The sequence below is a fragment of the Panthera onca genome, chromosome D3 (assembly GCF_046562875.1).
Source record: "Panthera onca isolate mPanOnc1 chromosome D3, mPanOnc1 haplotype 2, whole genome shotgun sequence".
NCBI classification, from domain to species: Eukaryota; Metazoa; Chordata; class Mammalia; order Carnivora; family Felidae; genus Panthera; species Panthera onca.
This window is the reverse complement of record NC_138350.1, coordinates 73,914,494-73,924,821: the sequence shown is the minus strand read 5'-3', so window position 1 is coordinate 73,924,821 and position 10,328 is coordinate 73,914,494. Positions and strand designations below refer to the sequence as shown.

Below are 10,328 nucleotides of genomic sequence, written 5' to 3'. Positions count from 1 at the left end.
TATCTTCATGAAGAAGTATGGGCTGGAAGTGGTTCCCTGAACTAGTTTGAACCATACTTCTCTATCAAACTGCCACATGACTCCATCAGATATATCTAATTGTTAATTATGTAGATTGATTATGGAGCCCTGCCACAGTAATTAGATCATATTTAAGTGTCCCTACTTTCTATAATGTATGGTTGTTTTGGTATTCAAGAAGGCAAAATTTATTGCTATAAAAATCTTAGTACCCGTGGTGGGAATCTAATAGATGGTAGAAAGGGGAGTCTAACTATAAACAGTGACAATGACACTTCACAAATCAGTGATACTTCACAAATTAGATACAACTAATTTATTATTAATAGACACACTTGTTGTCTTCTTAAATCGTTAATCGTTAACCATAAATACAGTTTATATTATGCATTTGCTTTGGAGTCAGATATTGACCTTGCCACTTGACAATAATTTTGCGGTCTTGAATTAGTGACATATTAACTCTGAGTTTCAGCGTCCCTATCTGTGACACAGAGATATAATATCTACTGTGAAGGTTTTAATAAGAAAGAAATATAAAGAATAAGTATGCCAAACTGGATTGATACACCCTAACCTCCTCCCAGCACACATACATACTCACACAAACACCATCCTCCCCAACTCATAGAAATTACGACTAAGTCTTTAGCAACAATAAAAGTAAACTGTTGGGGTGCCTGGGTGGCTCAGTTGGTTAAGAGTCCGACTCTTGATTTCTTAGGTCATGATCTCATGATTTGTGGGATCAAGCCCTGGGTCAGGTTCCATGCTGACAGCATGGAGTCCGCTTGGGGCTTTCTCTCTCTCAAAATAATTAAATAAACTTTTTTTTAAAAGTAAATTTTAAAACATAGGCAAGTGATTAATGAACATGGGCATTTAGTGTCAGTCATTCCCAAAATTTCTTCAAAATAAAGTATATAAACCCTTAAAGGCAAGTTGAACAGGAGAAGATTCAAAAGAGAATAAGATGTGTCACCAAATGTTAGAAGACAGAAAGCAGCTAATATGGTGATAATGGACAGCACAGAGGAGAAAATGACAATATAAATGCAAAAGTGTGTGATAATACACAAAACGAGTGCATTTGTTGGATAGAAACCTAGAAGGTGTCAAGAAACATAAATACCTGATTTGGTGGAATGTGGTAGAAAAGGAATGTGGAAAGGCCTAAAAATAGGTGGATTGGATAAAAATTTGTATATCCAACACTCCCTTCCCCAAGCCAGACAATGACTCCATTGCCACATTATGGATTTATTCATTTGGGGGGATGGGGAAACTAAGTTGGAAGACTTTAGGCTTAGAGACCCAAGGCTCAGTAGAGGGCAGTGAATCATTGAGTGAACTGAAAGGCAAGGTGCCCACACCTCGCTCCTCCTGCCTGCCCACCCCCCCTTTCTCCTGAAACTTAGCTACCAGGTAGGAGACTGGAAGATTCTTCTGAGAAGCTGAAAAACCTCAGAGGGGAAAAATACCTCTGTTGGTTATCCTCCAACAAAAAAGCTAGTCTACCCTCAAATCACACTACCATGAAATCTATCACTTACACGAAATGATAGCCAAACACCACTGGAACTGTGAAGATGGCTGGCAACATGAAAGGACCCAAAACAAAGAGGAAAGAGGAACTTGGAGGAAAACAGTAGAGGAAGCAGAAGAAAACACCAACAAGCTATTGCTCACATATTTGATAAAAAGAAGACAATGTAGACATGAAACAATAATAGGATATATTTCAAAAAGGAAGAGAAAACATGGAAAAGCTTTGAAAATTTAAATGGGATAGTGAAGACATAAACTATCAATAAAATGGATAAAGTCCAAGGATAGAATAAAAAGGCAATGACATGTGCCAAGATACTTCACAATACTAATATCTTCTAAAAAGATGTTGAATACAAAGAATTAGGAGTCAGATGGCATCTGATTTTCAGGAATAATACCGGAAGCTAGAGATAGTGGAACAATTCAAACTTCCAAGGGAAAATGATGTCTATACCCAACCAATCAATCCAACATGAAGTCAAAATAAAGGTATTCCCAAATCTATAAAGTATCAAATAGTTTACCCCTTACATGACTGTTGTAAGAAGCTACTAGAAGAGACAGGTCCACAAAACAAGGGAATAAATTTAGAAGTAAATATGGCATACAACAATAAATAGCAAAAAAAGAGAACTCTCTAGACAATATCTGTCTAAAGAGAACTAAACACAGATTAGAGAAGGAAAATAGGTATGTAAAATATGGGGGTTACCAGGAAAAAATGAGACTGATGAATTGCTGTGTTTATGAGTTTGAATTAAAATATAAAACAAACAAAAATAGCTGTGTGTTGTTTAAAAGAAATACTTTTACAAATAAAACAACACAAAATTTAAATATAAAATATGATTAAGAGATATTTCACACAACTCAAAAGACAACTGCTCTAAAAATATTGATATCAGACAAGACGTAATTATGGCACAAAAAGCACCAACACTGAGGCACTCCTAAAAATAAAAGGTACATTTTGCTGATTAGCTACAACAATCATGTTTGTCTTCACTTAAAACCTAAGCCTAAAAAATTAATGCAAAAATTCTGATAGAATTCCAAAGAGAGTATCTCTACAATCATAATAGGATATTTCAACACCTATCCTTCAGAAACTGAGTTCTCAAACAGACCAAAAATTATTAACACTGTAAAAAGTTTCAATAACGATTAACAAGCTAATAGCAGTCATGGAATTTTTTTTTCTCACTCACTTTTGCATCCCTGTTGCCTAGAAGATTTCTTGATATGTGATAGATACTAAATACTTTCAGAATGAATGAATGAATGAATGAATGAATGAAATTGATGAATATGTGGAAATCTGCAGTCAACAAATAGAAAATCAACATTTTTTAAAGTATGTGTAACACATTTATAAAATTGACCAGGTACTAAGCCATAAAGAAATTTCTAGAAAAAATTGCCAGTGATGGAATCTGTGTCCTATGTCAATGACTGACAAGTAGTTGGTGGTTTTTGTTTTGTTGTTGTTTGTAGTTGGTGTTTATAAGCACCATCTCATTTCTTTACAGAGAATGTAAATCAACCCCTTTGGATTTTTTTTTTTTAAAGAAATCTGTATTTCTAGAGCGTGAATTATGGAGAGGAAATATGCTGAAGTTCTCAGTTGCTACCTCCTGCTCTGTCCATAACTAGAATTCCCACTGGGCCCAACTGAAGCAAGTCACTAAATTCAGAGTTTCAGTGCCCCTTTTGTAGAATCTGGAGGTTGAGTCATTTGTATCTAGGGGCCCTTCCAATTCTAAGACTTATGTACTGCTTATCGATATAAAAGCCCTACCTATCTTTCCTTCCTTATCTCCCTAAATTTCCTAATCAAAGAATGTAAATGTGGCTTATTTTTAATAATAAAAAGCATCCTGACCCACCCCAAACTAGGTTGAAAAGACATTGTCAAAAAGTTTTCACATTGAGCACACAGGAATGTTGCCAAGTATAGAGTGGAGCTTAAATAAAATATACCAAGGGTGAGGAGCTGTCAACCCAAACAGACTCAATAACACATACATTGTGTAAATGGAACACATACTGAAAGAAGGTAATTTCTGAAATGCCACTCAGTCATTAAAGATGGCCTCTGGGGGTCAGCAATTTTTCCAGAAGGGAAAGAAGCAGCCTACCTTGATCTGGAATGGTCTTGGCATTCTCCTGTGCTTCCTCCCCCAGTTTAAAGCCTTGATATCCATTCAAATTGCCACAGTACTCCAATTATCTCTGGTACAAAATATACCACAGTTCAGTACTGTAAGACATTGTGTGGCTTATAAATGACTAAGTTTTGCCCTGACTGATAACATTTTCCCGAAGTCAAACAGACTCTGCTTTTGTCTCTCTGCTTTTCTCAATATAGCTGCACTTTATTTCAATACTTCTCTTGTAATTGAGCAATTCCATAAAATCAAATAAAATGATTTATAATGGAGTGATTACTCCAGGGTAACATTTCAAGTGAAATTAAGATTGAAATCTAATTTAAAAGCTTTAATGTAAATGGGTCATTAGAGGAGGCTCTCCAGGGAATTTGCAATTAAACTAAAGTGACAAGGGTTTTGTAGGGGTGATAGACCTAAAGGTGTTACAATACTGATACATGCTCATTTTGGATGCAGCTAGCCTTATCACAACTGCTCAATGAGATCAGAGTCGCTGAGTGAAAGCTGCAATCAAAGTCCAACAAGATCATCCCAACCCATTGCAAGAATTTCTCATGAAAAGGAAAGTTCTGATTTATGTAAGGGCTTTAATGAATTCAGGATGCTTAATTGACATTAATTAATCTAGTGAACTATTGTTAACCATCTCCGTATTATTTTCACATCCATATCTTACTTTGATTAACTACAACTATCCATTTAATAATAACTAAATTTTCTCTTGATGCAATCTTTAATATATAAATTGCTACTGCATAATCTCTAAACATAATAATGAAACACTTCTTCTTTCCTCCTGGCCTTTTTGGATACAGCACATCTTCACTTTCAGAGGTTTCCTTTTGCCTGTGTGCTTCTTTGACAATTAATCATTTACCTTATTTCCAAATTCCACTTATTTTTGTTCTTGGAGCTTCTGTTGATAGTTAACCTTCCATGTGGATAGGTCCCGGTTCTCCAGAAAGAAATCATATTCAATTCTTTCTTGAGTCCCTACAGTGCTCAGAATACTGCATCACACATAATAAGGGTAATAAATACTTGATCTTATTAGCAATAACAATTATGTTAATAGTTAACTTGTATTGATCATTAAAAATGGGCAAAGTGTTGTTCAACTCTTAATGCAAATTACCTCGTGTAGGCTTCGCAGTCCTTCAATAGCAGAAATATTGTGATCTCCATTTTGAAGATCTATAAACTGAAGATTAGAAATGTTTCAGTAAATTGTCCAAGGTCGCAGGGCTAACAGGTGGCAGATCCAGAACTTAAAACCACAACTACATATCTCCAAAGCCCCTGGTCGAAACTATTATGCTACACAGTTGAAGGCTGATATCGAATATGACCAACAGGAGAACCAAGGTTACGATGGTCTCTTCCTATTGTGTATATCTATACATCTGATTGATTTTGTATAGTACCAGATTTAATTGGTTGCAGCTCTTCAAAGCTGGACTCATTCAAAAATGATAAAAATAAAATTCCTGAGCCATCCAGCAGATGTTTCCAAATGTTTAGATTTATTTTTATGAAGGTTTTATAAAAATCAATTTCAATTTATATGCTTTATTTTTGTGGATGACAGAGATTTGAAGAGCTCTATTGAGAGAAGTGGTTGAAGTTTTACTTATTGCTTTTGAAACTCTTCAATTTCATAGATATGACAGCTTTTTGCAGAAGAAGCAACATGCATTGCTCACAAACCACGCTTTTTTCTTGGATCTCACATATAAGGCCAGGGTCTAGCGACTGGAGAGGTGTTCAGATCATGAACTCTACAGCTCAACAGCAGAAAATCAAGAGATTGCACAAACCACTTCAAGGAAGGGAATTTGGAGAGAAAATAAACAGTCTGAGGACATATACTTTTCTTGCTCTCCTCTTACAAGAGATACAATCTTTCCTTCAGACCATCAAAATAATTATCTCCATCATTTTAATGTTGTCACATTTGGCATCTTGCATACCTTTAATTGACAAAGCAGTGGGGGTGGGGGTAGATTAAGCGAGGGTGACAGTTTCCAGGGGGAAGCAAGTATCCAACAGCAAGCACCTAGATACTCAGAAATACTGGCAACATGTTTTAGTTTGTTCTTCCAGGACCTCACATGGAAAAGGCAGATATTGTCGGGCTATCTCAGAGGATAGTCAGGTATCTGCCTGCTCTCTCAAGAACCTCATGGATTGGTTTTGATGGTCAGAGAAATGATGTCCAGTCACAACTTAATTCCACCCAGAGCTGATTTTTGGAAAGTTATGTTTTATGTTGCAAAAGACACCAAGGAAATCTTCCAGGAAAGATAATGCATTTAACAACCATGGCCTCCAAGCCATGCAGGATCTGGCTCTCTACTCCAACCATTCTAGCTTTCCATGGCCCCTTGAATACATCAAACTTCTTCCTGCCTTCCTGCCCCAGGGCATTTTCCCATGCTACTCCCTCAACCTAGAATTCTCTTCCCTAAGACTTTTTCATTCTTTGACTCTTCTCATCTTTTAAATTTAGGTCTTTGGTCAACTGTCACCTTCAGAGAACATTCTCTGACCATTCTGTGTACATGTACACATACACGCGCGTGCGCACACACACACACACACACACACAATGGTTCCATAGAGAGAGAGAACTTTCTCTCCTTTTAAAAGTTGACTGTAATGAAAAATGAGGAAAGATGGAGAAACTAGCACAGATTAGAGAAGTCTAGAAGACAAAATGACTACATGCCGTGTGGTCTCCAACATTAGATCCTGGAAAATAAAAGGATTTTAGTGGAAAACCTGGTATAATCCAAATAAAGTCTTTAGTTTAGTTCAGAGTATTGTACTAATGTTCATATCTTAGTTGTGACAAATGTACCATGGTTAATATTTTAGCTTTGGAGAAACTTGGTGGAAAGTATCTAGGAACTCTCTATATTATCTTGGCAATTTTCCTAACATTATTCTAAAATTAAAAGTAGATTAAAGTTTAAAATCTAAATTATCTACAATTATTCCAAAATATATTCAAGAAATAACTTCTATATAACTTCTCCAGGTTATAATAACTTTTTGTGTCATGAAGCATGACAGTTAACTAATACCCCTGTTGCCTTAGTTTTCCTTCTCATTCTTGCTTTTACCCTGTCTGAAGCTTAGTTGATCACTGTAAGACTTTCAGGAGAGGGCTTGTATCCTTGGTTTGTTTGTGGAGATATAAAGGAGAGCACGATGAGAAGGTCTAGTGTCAAATCATTCAGGGCACTGTGCTCATTCTGGATGTGCTTTGGGCTTCCCTGGGTACAGACATCAGAAGACTTCCTTGTTCCCTCCCACAAATGCCACAGACGACCTACAGTGGCCAGGAGTTTTGATCCACTCAGAGACTTATTAAAAACTGTAGACATCACACTCCTAATGGTGAGTTACAAAACACTCTATGGCTAGATTTTTTGAATGTAGAGAAGTTTTCATGTGATATCAAAGAAAGTAAGATTTGGTTACAGCAAGCAACAACTACAAGTAAGGCACTTCCTTAGCCCTTTGGGGACACAAAGATGAATCAGACACAGATATCTCAGAGAACCATCTGGAGAACAGAATATGTCTTCAGAAGGCCAGCTTTTGCGAAAGAGAAAAACTATGTTTATGACACAGAAATCAGAGAATGAGTGACCCTTTCAGATAACTTACATTTTAAGTAAATTGTCTGGTACATGGTAAGGACTCAATAAATGTTATTATAATTGTTATTTAAATAAGTATGTAAACAGCAAATAATGTTAACAGTAAGAATTAAGTCGAAAAGCTAATATCTATTACTGCTAATCATTCATTTATTATGTTATTCTTCAACATTATAGGTCATGGAACCTACAATTTAAATGTCATTTTATCTGCTGATTTGTACAAGTATAAGCAAAAAAGTAACATATACATACATTCCTTCCTTCCCACACATACAATACAGTCCCCTCGCTTTGCCCAAAAGATGTTTCTCAAAGTGGAGTACAAAATAAAAATCTTGTAGTTTGCAAAAACTTTCTCTTAACTGACATTACTAATTATCTGAGTGATCTCAAACTAGCCATTATTCTTGAGATATAAAATGTTGGTATTTCCTGCTCTGTTTAGCTTACCTTTGATATATACAAAGTTTACCTAATGATATATACAACACTGTAAGGTATTTGTCCATCGCCACTACCATTCCAGTCTTTTGGACCAATGTAAGGGAGGCACTGATGATATGTGATCATCTCCAGGCTTTGTAAGATACTTTTTGCCATTTCGACTGGTAGGTTAATTCTGCTGATGTTGATGGAATGGAGTAAAGCTAATGACATCATAGGAGACAGAATCCCTCAGTAGGATAGTACTCTAGAGAGAGAACAAGATCTTTCCAATAGTAAGGTCTACCTGTCCGTCCTGCCTCCAGCATTACCATCTGCCATCTAACCTGAAGTGTAGGCTTTCATAGCCTAGGAGAGAACAGAGAGAAAAGTTTCATGGGCTTTCCATACTGGTTTGCCTGGGCTCAGAACTGGGAAAGTAGAAATCATGTCATCAGAACACTGTCTTTTATTAATATAACCCTTTGCTTTGCTTTAACATGCTTTAATTTCCTGATTCTGGAAAGATTTCTATGTTATAGATGGAAAATTCTCAAAGAAAGTAGAAATACTGGTTGTTCGATGAAGGTATTGGCTCCTGACAATTTTGACAAAGCCATCCATGTTTCTTTCCTGTTCTTTGTTTCTATTTTTATATTCACTGTCTTCTTTAAAAAAAGCAGTAGAAAGAACACAAACTATTTAGTCAGAGGCACTGAGTGCAAATTCTTGCTCTATTACTCACAGCTCTGTGACTTTGGGCAAGTTGCTTGTTCATCTGTAAAACAGATGATATTTCACGTATTAAAGTGTAGAAGATGGGTGCTATGTTTACATGACATGGTGTTTACAGTATCTCTGAGAGATAAGAACACTGAGGTGGAGTAGGGGAGGGACTTGCTCAAGGTTGCAGTAATCTCTGGAGTTGGAATTCAAACCCAGATGTAAACAATAAAATGAGCTACACCTGCTGAACTCCTACAATGAGCCAGTGCAGTACCTTGTATGTATTAACTAATTTAAACTTTGCAGTTCTTCTAGGAGGTAAGTACTACCATTATCCTCAGTTCACAGATTATAAAATTCACTCTTCTGCCTTCTTCTGTCAACACACTTCTCATCTGTAACCCCCTCCTTTATATGTGGTTGTATGAAAGTTTCCTGATTTCTTTGGGACACATTTAAACAAAATGCTAGTAAAACCCAGGCACGTGTTTCCCAATGGGCCTTGAGTGGGTTTTCCCTTTCAGACACCTTTTTTCCAGGCTGCTTTGTGGCATGGGGGGAAGGGCATAATTTATCCCCCATTTGCAGAGCTTATTTAGTCGATATATATATATAATAAATAAAATGCCAACCTTATTTATAAGATGTCACCATTAATTTAAAAACCTTTTGTGATTTTTTTACCACTTTTGTATTTTCTTCTGAAGAAAAATATAACATGTTACTCATTCAAAAACCACCAAGAAGCAACAAATTTAATGGGGAATTAATGACCAGGAGAATTATTTCAGTCAAATTCTGAGCCAAGTTGAACCCTAAGGTTCTAAAATGTTCAATCAAATATCACCATCCTAGTGTCAAAGGTTTTTTTTCTTTGTTTTTTTTTTTTTTTTTTTTTTTTGGCATCATGTAACTTCCTGTTTCTAAGAAAAAAGGATTAAAGTGTCCCACTTAAAAAAAAAAAAACAAAAACCTCCAAAAGCTTCTTGGACATCAAAGAGACCTTACACAACAACATTTTGATGAGTTAAGTGTAAAGGAATCAAAAACACATGGATTAAATTTCCCATAAAACCCACATGTGTTTAAAAATCAAGGAAAAACGTGCTTGGCCAAATGCATTTGGGGTTTTGTCAAACCCCAAACATTTGAGGAATAGTGTGAGATGTTTAAGGAACCCAAAACACAGCTGGATCAGCCTATATCATTCCAAAAGCAAATGCCAGTGGAGACAATACAGAGATAAACTCACACAACTACACTTTTGGCCTAAAAATCACATCCCTGATTATTGATAAGAAGCTTCCAGATATATATTTTTAATTGCCTCTGAACTTAGAAAATTACAATTTATATTACCTTCTAAAAGTCACTTAAAAGTGACTTACCTTCTAAAAGAGCACTTCTATTTTTTAAAAAAACAAAGAAAAAGGAATCATCATTTCCAACCTTCAGGTTTTCCAATTTAACCAGATGGGATCTTTTCCACAGCTTCCAAACCTGGATCAAGTTGCCCTATGTTTTGTATTATCCTTGATTTAGCTTTGCTAGACTAAGCACATTATTAATTGGTTCTCCTTTTATTTACAATACTATTGCTTGAAATATATACTAGAGTGTATAATTGAATTTTGGGTTTGCTGTAATTAAAAAAGTCAAAACAGCAATAAACATAAGCGTTAGTAAATAATTGCCTCTGAGAACCAGCATAAATCATTAAGATTAAATGATTTTATATCATATTTAAACTCCTTAATTTTAATTT

The 10,328-nt window shown here is 35.7% G+C and overlaps 1 long non-coding RNA gene across 1 annotated transcript; it reads right to left on the bottom strand.

Annotated features, from left to right (window-relative positions):
- Positions 1 to 4,646: 4,646 nt before the first annotated feature.
- On the bottom strand, positions 4,647 to 8,014 carry LOC132666024 (uncharacterized). Its single transcript, XR_013551442.1, has 3 exons — positions 7,865 to 8,014; positions 4,879 to 4,944; positions 4,647 to 4,753 (listed from the first exon to the last, which is right to left on the bottom strand). It is a non-coding gene; the product is annotated as an uncharacterized LOC132666024 (long non-coding RNA).
- Positions 8,015 to 10,328: the final 2,314 nt, after the last annotated feature.